General features: G+C 44.2%; 1 protein-coding gene across 7 annotated transcripts in view; it reads left to right on the top strand.

The window, feature by feature from the left end:
• The first annotated feature begins 2,922 nt into the window (after nt 1-2,922).
• DLGAP1 (DLG associated protein 1) overlaps nt 2,923-9,896 on the top strand; it is a 400,895-nt gene continuing 393,921 nt past the window's right edge. For 5 of the 7 annotated variants that reach the window (XM_054285394.1, XM_054285396.1, XM_054285398.1 and 2 more), the window contains exon 1: nt 2,925-3,210. The gene's annotated coding sequence lies outside the window, so the exon portion shown is untranslated. Of the gene's footprint in view, nt 3,211-9,896 lie in introns of all 7 variants that reach the window. The other 2 variants (XM_054285402.1, XM_054285401.1) reach the window with 2 other exon arrangements.

Below are 9,896 nucleotides of genomic sequence, written 5' to 3'. Positions count from 1 at the left end.
AAAAACTCACTCTATTTTCAGACCGAACATTTTGCAGCGTGGTAAATATCAGCTTTATGGAAAGAGTTCATTTCAGCGTGTGTACAGCCTAATTACGCAGTAATGGCAGTCATGATAACTTCTTTCACCATCAGTTAAAGCAAAGAGAACTTCCTCCAAAGAAGAGATGAAAGTGCGAGTATATAGAAAAAGGGCTTTTGCATTTGGGGTCATTTGACAAACTGCAGATGGTTGAAGATATTCATACTGAACTATCTCACTTCCCCAGGCCATTTAAAAACTTTCCTTTCTGATTCCTGCTTTTCTAATCTAAAACCTATTTTGGAACTTTTTTTTTCCAGGCTTTACTTTCTTGTTTCTTGTTCACCTCCATTCATTTACTTCTCCTTCCTGACACCCCCTGCTTCACAGCCTCTTCTCAGTTTTGTTTGTCTGTGCCATATCTCTCAGAGCCAGGAGAAGAATCTTTGTTCCTCTCTTGGAAATCTTGCCCCCAAACTGCACATCTTCTGAGACACCTGGGAGTACTGGGACTACCAGTGCAGACAGGTGTTAGGCCTAAAATCAAAATAATTAGTGTCTCACAAGGACTATCTGCATCATTGTGCAAAATAGCTTGAACTTCCTATTTGTCCGGGATGGACACTTCTCTAGAACTATCAGGAGAGAATTATAACAAGACTTTCCTCTCCTGCTCTCTTAGCCCAGCTAGATTGAAGTAAGGCAAACAAGGGGGATCCAGATAATTCACTAAATGGTTTACATTCACATTAGGGAGTGCAAGTTAAAAAAGGGAACAAAAATCTTCATGCTGGGATTTACTTTGAAATCAGATAATTTTATGCACAAATATCTCCTCTTTCCTTCTTAGTCTTCAGTCTTCAAAGGGAGTTGGGTCTACTTAATTTTGGAAGTTTGGATGAAGGATAAAAATGCATTGTTTTCCTGACCACCTTGTTCTACTAACTAATATAATCAACAGTTTGGCATAAATTTTCATAAACTATCAGACATAACATGACTAACTGCTTTTTAACTTCACAGGCCTATGGAAGGCAGGCTAAATCTTCACTTAATAACACAGCAAAATATTACATGAACTCTACTAATTAGGTACTCACACACCATCATATTTTAAGCAACAGATTATGCCAGATTTGAAACTGACTTGAAAATGCAGTTTATGATGACAAGTCAAAAAATTCTTGTGAAGACATAAGAGCATAGGATAGTGCTGTGTGTACAAACACTGAAGTAAAATAATGAACCCTCTTCAGCTTATTTACCTGAGTTAGCTCAGACTCAGCATCTGTGTTTCAGTTTAGGAACTAAGGGAGTATGTGTACCTTTATTTTATAAAAACAAACTAATTATATGGCTTTAGGGTGCAGTTTGGTTTAGCAACGTCATGCTGACTTGATTTATACAATTTAGTAACAACAAATTTGGTCTTTTTTATTTTATTGCAGGACTTCTGGGAAGCCTAAAAATATTTTATTATCAGCAGCTAAATCCCAACAAGATGGAGAGTATTTTCAGTGATTTCCCCTTTACACCACCTATTACACCTACAATTAAAATAACCCTCAAGAATTATTTTTAAATAGACTGACCAATTTTTCCCCACTCAATTTGTTGACCACTTGCTATTAACATAATTATCAACAGATCAGAATTTTGTGTCTTATGCAGCCTGTCAATACAAACTACACTTGTAATTAAAAATGTCAATAACACTTCATCCTTTCCTCCTTTTATTACCCCTGAGATGTTACCTCTGCCTTGTCCATTACAAACAATAACACAAAAAGTATAAACAGCATACCCGATATCCCCACCAATTAATTTTTTTTCTCATGCTTGTCATAAAACAAACCTTTTTCTATGACTAATATTATCTTCTAGTCCATATGCATTATTTTTTTAGTACAAAAATAAAAAAATCAAGTACATTTCTCACTAACTTTTCCTGGTCTAAGGCTTAAAGAAATCACATCATGAAACCTGCTACTATGACTCACTAGTAAATTTAGGACAATAAGAATAATATGGGCATTCTGTTAGCTCATATTCTATTCTAGCTATTTTGTAACTTGTATGTCAAAATCTCATTTATATGCCCATATGCCACTCTACAGCCAAATGATGGATTTAGTATTTACTATTTAACAAATAAGTGATTTGAACCACTGTTCAAACACCTTTTAGTAAGTCATACACCGTGGCTGAAATTTAAGTGCCCGTGACTGGACATGCGAGGACCAGGGTACCTGCACCGTGGCCCGGATAAGTACAGCCTTTTTCACTTTCTGTACTCGCTACCACGAACATTTGTAGCTTCACTTGGGGCTCCCACAGACGCCCAGCTCACACTCCGCACCTGCAGCCCCCCTGCCCCACAGCGGTGCAGCCCCACGCAAGGACACCGACCTTGTGGGGTCCGTCTGTGCTGCCCCCGCCTCCGCCCACAGCAGCAGCCCCGGGAAACGCCGCGGCTCCGCTCCCGCTGCCCCCGCCCCTCCCGGCTCGGCCGGGACCCCTGGGAGGCGCCGCATCCCAGTCCCACGCGGGGCATCCCCGCTGCGGGGGCATTTTTGGGGCAGAAACGTGGAGGGTTTTTTCAGCCGCTTCCCGAGGGGCTCGGGTAACCCGGGTTCAACGGAGTCCCCTGGGACGGAGGCCCTGAGGGTCTTTCCTAAAGGCATGTCCTTGGGAGCGGGCGGGAAGGGCGGCTGGGCTAGCGCGGAGGGGCAGCCCGGCCGCCGCCGTAGTAAGAGAGCTGCTCCTCCGGTGGTTGGGCTGGGGAGCGCTGGGCTCCTCCTCCTCGTCCCCCCCAGCAGTGCACAGCCAGGCGTGTGACTGACGAGTCTCCCCCCGTCTATCTTTTCCTTTTTTTTTTTTTTTTTTTTTTTTTTTTTTTTTTTTTTTTTTTTTTTTTTTTTTTTTTGCCATGGGTACACACACCGAGACGCGCACATGACAGCACTTGGGTGCCAGCGCCGGTGCATCGCCAGGAGGGCTGTGCTTCACTCCGAGCACGCACACACGCATGCTGCTGCTGCTTCTGCTGCTGCTGCTGGAAGTCCTTCTACGCGGGGATTAGCAGCCGCCTCTTCGCTCTCTGTATTTCCCCGTCTCTTTCTTCTCCCTTCCTTCCCTTCCTCCTTCTTTCCCGCAAACGCCTGACTGACGGACGGCGGGCAGGAAAAGGTAAATGCGGGCGTGCTGTTTGCTGACGGTACGGAGGGTGATGGTGTTCGCGGCGTGCTGCGCGGTCCGCCCTCGGCTCGCCGGGCAGCCTGCCTGCCTTGCCTGCCTCGCCTGCCCTCCCGCCGCGCCGGCGGCTGCCGCGGCCGCCGCTCCCCGGCTCTCCGCGGCTCGGGCGATCGGCTTTTGCCGCGAGAGGTTTGGCTCACCCAGCCCCCGCTCCTGTCTCTTCCCCCGGGCTGCGAGGTGGAGAGGTTCCCCGCTATTGTGCTGCTCGCACTTGGCAGCGCGGGTGCGAGCGGGCGGGAGCGCTTAGCCAGGGTTTCGCGGGAGGAGGCTGGCTATTAATTGCTGTCTGCGCGGAAGAGGAGAGCGCTTCCCCTGGCACGGAACCTGGGCATTATTTATTAATCGGGGCAACGGGAGGGTGGCAACGGGAGGACTCGCCGTCGTCCCCGTGTCGTGTTCTCCCTCCCCGTTTGCTGCATCATTCAAATGAGTGATTCTTCGGTGGCCTTGCGTTGCGAGGCACTGTCCCCCCATCCACGGGGATTCTGCCAGCCGCCGTGGACTGCCGTTCTCCTCTGCCCGGGGGAGCGCCCCCTTCCCCGGCGAGCCTGCGGGCGAGCGGTGCGGGGGCATCGGCCGCGCCGGGTGCTGCCCCGCCGGCCCCCGCAGCCCCGTGAATAGTTGTCGGCACTTGCTCGGGCCGAGTTTGTCCCGCGTCCCTCCCCGGCAGGACAAGGACAGCGGGGTGGATATTTGCCTCCCGCCTCGGCGGAGCCCCCGTGGTGCGGGGATGCCGTGGAAGCGAGAGGTCCGGCGCAGCCCCGCCGAGGGGACCGCGTCCCGCCAGACTCGCGCGGACCCCGATCCAGACTTCCGTCCCCAGAGGAGCGGGTGCCTGGGAGCGCGCTTCAGGCCGGCAGGGGACAGGAGGGAGACGGTGCTGCGGAGCCCGCCCTGCCGGGGCGCTCGGGCAGCGGAGCTCCCCCGCCGCCGCGGGCAGGGGTGGCCGGGCAGGGCAGCCCGTCCGCGGGCCGGCCCCGGCTCAGGTGTGCGCATTCAGCGGCTCAGAGCTCCGGGGATCGCCTGGGCAGCCCCCGGGGCGGAGGTTAAAGCGCCTCTGGGAAGGGCAGGCCTCCCTCCGCCGTGCCCGTGCCCGTCGCCTCCCGGGGCTCCCCGGGCAGCGGCACCGCCACCGCCGCTCCCCGCTCACGGGTGCTGGGGCAGAGTGGTCCCGGCCGCCGCCGTGCCCCTGTTCCTCCTCAGCCGGGAAGCAAGGCATTTAGCGGGGTCTGTTATGTAATTACGGCGCTTTTTTTTCCCCCCTTTCTTCTTCTTGTTACTAAACCCGGCTCAGGATGCCGGCAAGGAGGCGGCTGCACTGTGGTTGTTTCTGAAGGAAGCTTATACTTTTATTTGATCTCGGAGAAAAAAAAATGTAGTAATATTTAAGCGGTTTGGTTTCACACATTATTGATTTTCGATTAATCACATCTCCTTATGTTGTTTTTTATACCTGTCAGTGGTACCTAAACATGCAGTTGAAGACAGAAAGCAAAAAAAAAAAAAAAAAAAAAAAAAAGAAAAGAAAAGAGAGAATAGTAAGAGATGCAAAACCGTGAGAACTGTGTAGTGGACGGCATACAAAGTTGGATATTGAAAAAAAAAAAGTAGTTCTTTAACTTACAGCCTACTTACAAGTGGAAGGTAGGTGTGCTTACAGGCATGGTGTATACTCAGCTTGTTGTACTGGATTGTATTTCAGTGTTAATGCAGCTTTAAAAAGGCAACACTAATTTCTCCTCCTGTGTGGATCCAGTGTAGATGCTTAAGGTATTTCCCCGCCCTGAAAAGTCATTGTGAGTTTAAGCATTGTTCACTGATCCAAGAGATCCAGAAATCTATAGGGTGCATATTGAAAGATAAATAGGTTATATATTTGCAGATCAAATTACTGCTGATAGTAATGATTACATGAGAATTGGGAATAGTTAATGGCAACACAATTCCTTGTTTTCTTCTGTCACAACTTACTTGTCTGTCTGGTACTGCATATTTCAGATAACTACAATTTAGGTTACTAAATTATGTATTTCGATTAGGTAACTCTTTAAATTAGTATGAAACAATTAAAACACATGGGAGCAAAATATGCTGTTTATTAGAGAGCTTATCAAGTACTTTAAAGGGCATAGTAGTGGTTCATTATATATATATATCCTTCTGATTTAAAGTTTCCTTTTACTTCACCATAACTTTATATAGTTTAATTCAAGGTTTATTCTGTCTGTCTCTTGTGGGATTAATTCTTGGAAGCATATCAATGTAATCTCTGTGTGTAAAGCCTTGCAATGTTTTTTTCTGTAAGGGTGGTGCATCTCAGTGCAGCTTTGGCTAGTGATGTTTCCACCTGAAAATACAAAAAGAACTGCATAAATAATTAATGAGATAGTGTAGTAAATGAAGGTAATCCCACACTGAGGAAGAATCCATGGAATTTTTTCATTGTCATTTTCACCCTCATACCATACTGTAATTAAAATCTTCACCCAAATTGTAAGAGACAGATGCAATGCCCTGAGACTGGCATTGCTGTTTTAAGCAGATGAGATTTCAAGGTACTTTAAAGTGAAATAGTTTATTCAGCCCTTAATCTCAGTAACCAAACTTAATTGTTACTGCCTCAGTTGTATTATCACTCAAGATTTAAGAAAGCTATTTTTGTCAGGGCCACGTAATTAATACTTGTTCTCCTCTTATGCCAAATTTTGCACTTGTGCATAAAGCTCATCCAAAGAAACCTGAAAAGTGGATCTCCATGGTAACGAGAGAGAGATTGAGAGCAAGAGAGAGAGGATTTTCTCCCTCACCATAGGTCAAGACCAGACGCCTACCCATTCCTTAACTTGTAGCAGCCTTCATTGGCACCTTCCCCTCCGTGCTTATTTTGCCTCCTGGGGTGTGCTTTTACTTGTGCCTCATGCTTCCAGAGTGAGTATGATGCTACGCTGGATGAGCACAGCTTCTGTGTTTTCCCCTGCCCTGATCCTCCTTTCTGCTTGCACCGTATTTGCTTGCTACCTATTGCTACCTATATGATTTTACTGTGGAATTTTGGGAAATGGTTTGTTTTCCCCATCAGATTTTTGTTTTGAAGACCTATTTTGTCTCTAAATCTGTGTCATAACTGACCGAACCTTACTCATTAGTTCTCTTCACATGAAAGTGTGTTCATCTCCTTTCCCCCTATTATTTGTCTGTGCTGGTTTTAGAGTTTTATTGTTTCATAGCAGTAAAAGCTGTCTACTTCTCACCTGGGAGCAGGGCTGAGTTTAATTTTTTTCAGTCAGCATGTGAGATGTGATACCGGGATTACTGTTTAGAGATGTTCAGCATAGAAAGCCTTTATCTTTATTTTTCCCTAACTCTGTCATTAGAGAGCAGCAATGTGGAACAATTCTTTCTGGAGGAGTCGCTGGGGGGCTTTTTTCCCCTTTGTCGTCTTTGAAGAACTGTCTACCTAGACTGTCTCTCTTTCGAAGTTGAGATGAAGTGAACACATTTCATTCTAGATGATCCTGTAGCCAGATACATAAAACTTTCACCGAGGAATGTAACATGTTTTCTATTTCCATTCTCCTTTCTGTACTCAGTTTTCGTAGCTACGATCTCATGAGAGGATACCAAATGGCTCCCTTAGGCTGCTGGTGCACCAGGTCTCTGGGCATATTTCCAGCTCTTTTGCCTTTCCCTGTGACATATCTTGGGACAATTTGAAAACATCTGCTAAAGCAACTATCGTAATATAAGACAGCAGTCATCATTTGTCACTGAGCAATATGTCATTTGTGGCTCTCTAATTGGAAGACAGATGCTGATGCTGACTTTGGCCTTCTTAAATTGTCTAGTTGGCAGATTGTCTGTAGAAACACTTTGCAATGCTTTGAAATCACACAGTGTATTTCTGCTTTTCTGTATCTCTGTGTTTCTTAAAGAATTGCCTGTGCCATTTGAAAATCTGCAAATCTGCTCAAGAAACCATAGTCATAGCAGCTAGTACATTCATAATCTGGCTTTCCAAGTAAATTTGACTTAATGCATCCCTCCAGTGTCTTCTGGCTAGGTGAAAGCCATTTTTAAATGGTTGCCTGAGTAGTTTTTTCTTTGCCTTTGTCTATGAGCAATTTCTGATATCTTGCTGCCGGATGCTCTGTCCCTGTATTGGTGGCATTTCAATGAATTTCACTCATTCCAGTTGTTTCCCTCTTTTTGAAAATTTAGCGTCACCTTTAACTAACTAAGGAGGTTATTCATCTTCTGATTTCTTATGCTAAAGAAACTAGGGATCTGAGAATTGAAGTTCCATCTCTGTGAAGGAAATGTCCACTTCTAGATGCCTAGATCCAGGCGTTGAATCTCTGTTGCCATGGTTCAGGTGACTGAAGCAGGTCACAACACCATGTGCCATCACCTCATAACTCAGATCATAATAAAGATCTCAGTAGTTAGAGATGGTGTCTTATACCTAGAAGGTGCTTTTTTAAGCTTTGTCGGTAAATTTGGAATGTAGGTTGCAGTAGCTTGAGTTGACTTGCAACATCTTACTGGTTTCAGCATCTTAATATCTTGATGTGGTGACTCTGCTGGATCAAGTCAAGGATTTCTTAATTTTATTTTTTTTTCTGTTGTGGAAAAAGGAAATAAGAGGGTGAGGATCCCCAAAAACTTTGTCCATCAGTTGTGCTTGCAAGCACAACAATTGTTCTGGGTGTACATCCTTGCTGAAGGTATTCCAAGGAATGTGCTAATAGGATGGTAGCTGAGTTACTTTTTCAAAAGAAGGGAGTTTTTTTTTCAGCCAGCTTCCTGACTGTGACTTCAGTTGCTAATTCTGTGCTTGTTCACACTTTCTTCCAATGTGTCTGTTTAGTTTTGCAGGTGGAGCAGGGTAATGTATCTGACTGGAGGTCAATAACAATAAGAGACAATGACTGGCAGTCTCACCTACCTTTGTCGTGGTAACTCCAGTTTTAGCAGTATGCATCCAGCACTGAAAGTCTGCACTGAGAATTGCTATCTCACTACTGCTCTCTGTGTTTCTGTGTTTCTTTTGTCTTGTCATCAGGGAAAAAAAAAGAAAAAGGAAGAAAACAATTAAAGAAGGGTGGATATGAAATCAAGGTGTCTGCTTTGTGGTAGTGGTCTCAACAGTATCTTTTCATTTATGAGGAGGTCAACAGACAGGGTGCAGTTGCCTTTGTCCAACCAGAAGTATTGAGAGTCAGCGTGCTACATGGGTGCAAAATGTCCCTCAAATGTGCAAAGTGTGTGAGAATCTCTATCTTCTTTTCACCCTGCAGCAGGAAGAATGTGGGAGTTCCTGCAGCATGCTATTCACACAGGGTGCCCTTCATTTCATGGTTCATAGAGGAATGCAGCTTCTGGTTCTGTGGTGCTGGAACTGCATTGGTGCAAGTGTTTCACTAGAGATGCTTCAGAGATCCTTTGCTCTCATCCGTCTGGCTTCTGGCTATGAGTTGGGCATAATGCTCAGGGCGTGGTTTGGTTCTTTAAAGGTGTCACCTCCTGTTGTTCTGGGGTTTTGCTTAGCTCTCTCTCTGTCTGTGGTTTTTTTTTTTTTTTTTTTTTTGCTTGTGAATGTATGTTAGAACATCGCTGTTATCAGATCCCCTTTTCTAAGAACATACCATAGGACTGGATCTGAGCAACCTGATCCATTGAGAAATGTGCATTCCCAAGATGGGGACTGGAATTAATGATCTTTAAGGTTCCTTCCAACCCAAACTATTGTGTGGTTCTGTGCTATTCCTCACTGTTCCTTCTGACAGATTATTACTTGCAGATAAGTGCTTATCACCAAATTTATATACAATTTTGTAAATAATAGTGATGAATATCCCAATGGAACTCTTTAGTGGCAATGAGATGGCAAAGTAGGATTAAAAGAGAAAAAAATCATCAAGGAAGGAATGAAGGAGGTAGAATTAGGAGAATTAATTGTTATTTCATATAAATTAAGTATTGCAAACATTGTCAGAACAATTCAGGTTAAAAATTAATGACAGTTCTGCAATTTCATTCATGGAAAAACTGTACAATCATAAAATGTAATTTTTGAGAAGATGATTAAAATTTTTTTCTGAGGAAAATATCCCAAATATTCAGAGGGATCTGTCCTTTTGTAACAGCAACAAAGTAGTGATTACTAGTGATTACTAGATTAGTGATACTAGTGATTACTAGATTAGTGATACTTTGAATAATATCATGTGTATATCATTATATGAAATCAAATACTCTAGAAGAAAAAATGCAGTGTCTGTTTAGGAATCACTGTAAACTTTAGTGAAAAGGGTGGATTTCTTAAAAATTATGATATGGATATCTACATGATAAAATAAACTTAAGTGGAATTATAAACTGGAGGTGAAACCTTTTTCTCACGCATTTGGATCTCACTCTTCCTTGAAAAAGAACCAATGCAGGTTTCTTTTCTTAGCCACAACAACAACCAAAAAAAGATAAACAAAAGAAACCACTACTGATATTGCACTAGGAGAGACTATTGAATGCTATTCAAACAAACTGGCTGTCCTGTTAGCTCAGGAAAAAAAAGTTTTTAATTCCTGAAATACTAGAAACTTGTGTAAAAATTATGGTTT

The sequence above is a fragment of the Melozone crissalis genome, unplaced genomic scaffold (assembly GCF_028551555.1).
Source record: "Melozone crissalis strain CALT ecotype California unplaced genomic scaffold, PUWL_Pcris_2 ptg000042l_1, whole genome shotgun sequence".
In the NCBI taxonomy this organism is placed as follows: Eukaryota; Metazoa; Chordata; class Aves; order Passeriformes; family Passerellidae; genus Melozone; species Melozone crissalis.
This window is presented reverse-complemented; position numbering and strand designations above follow the sequence as displayed.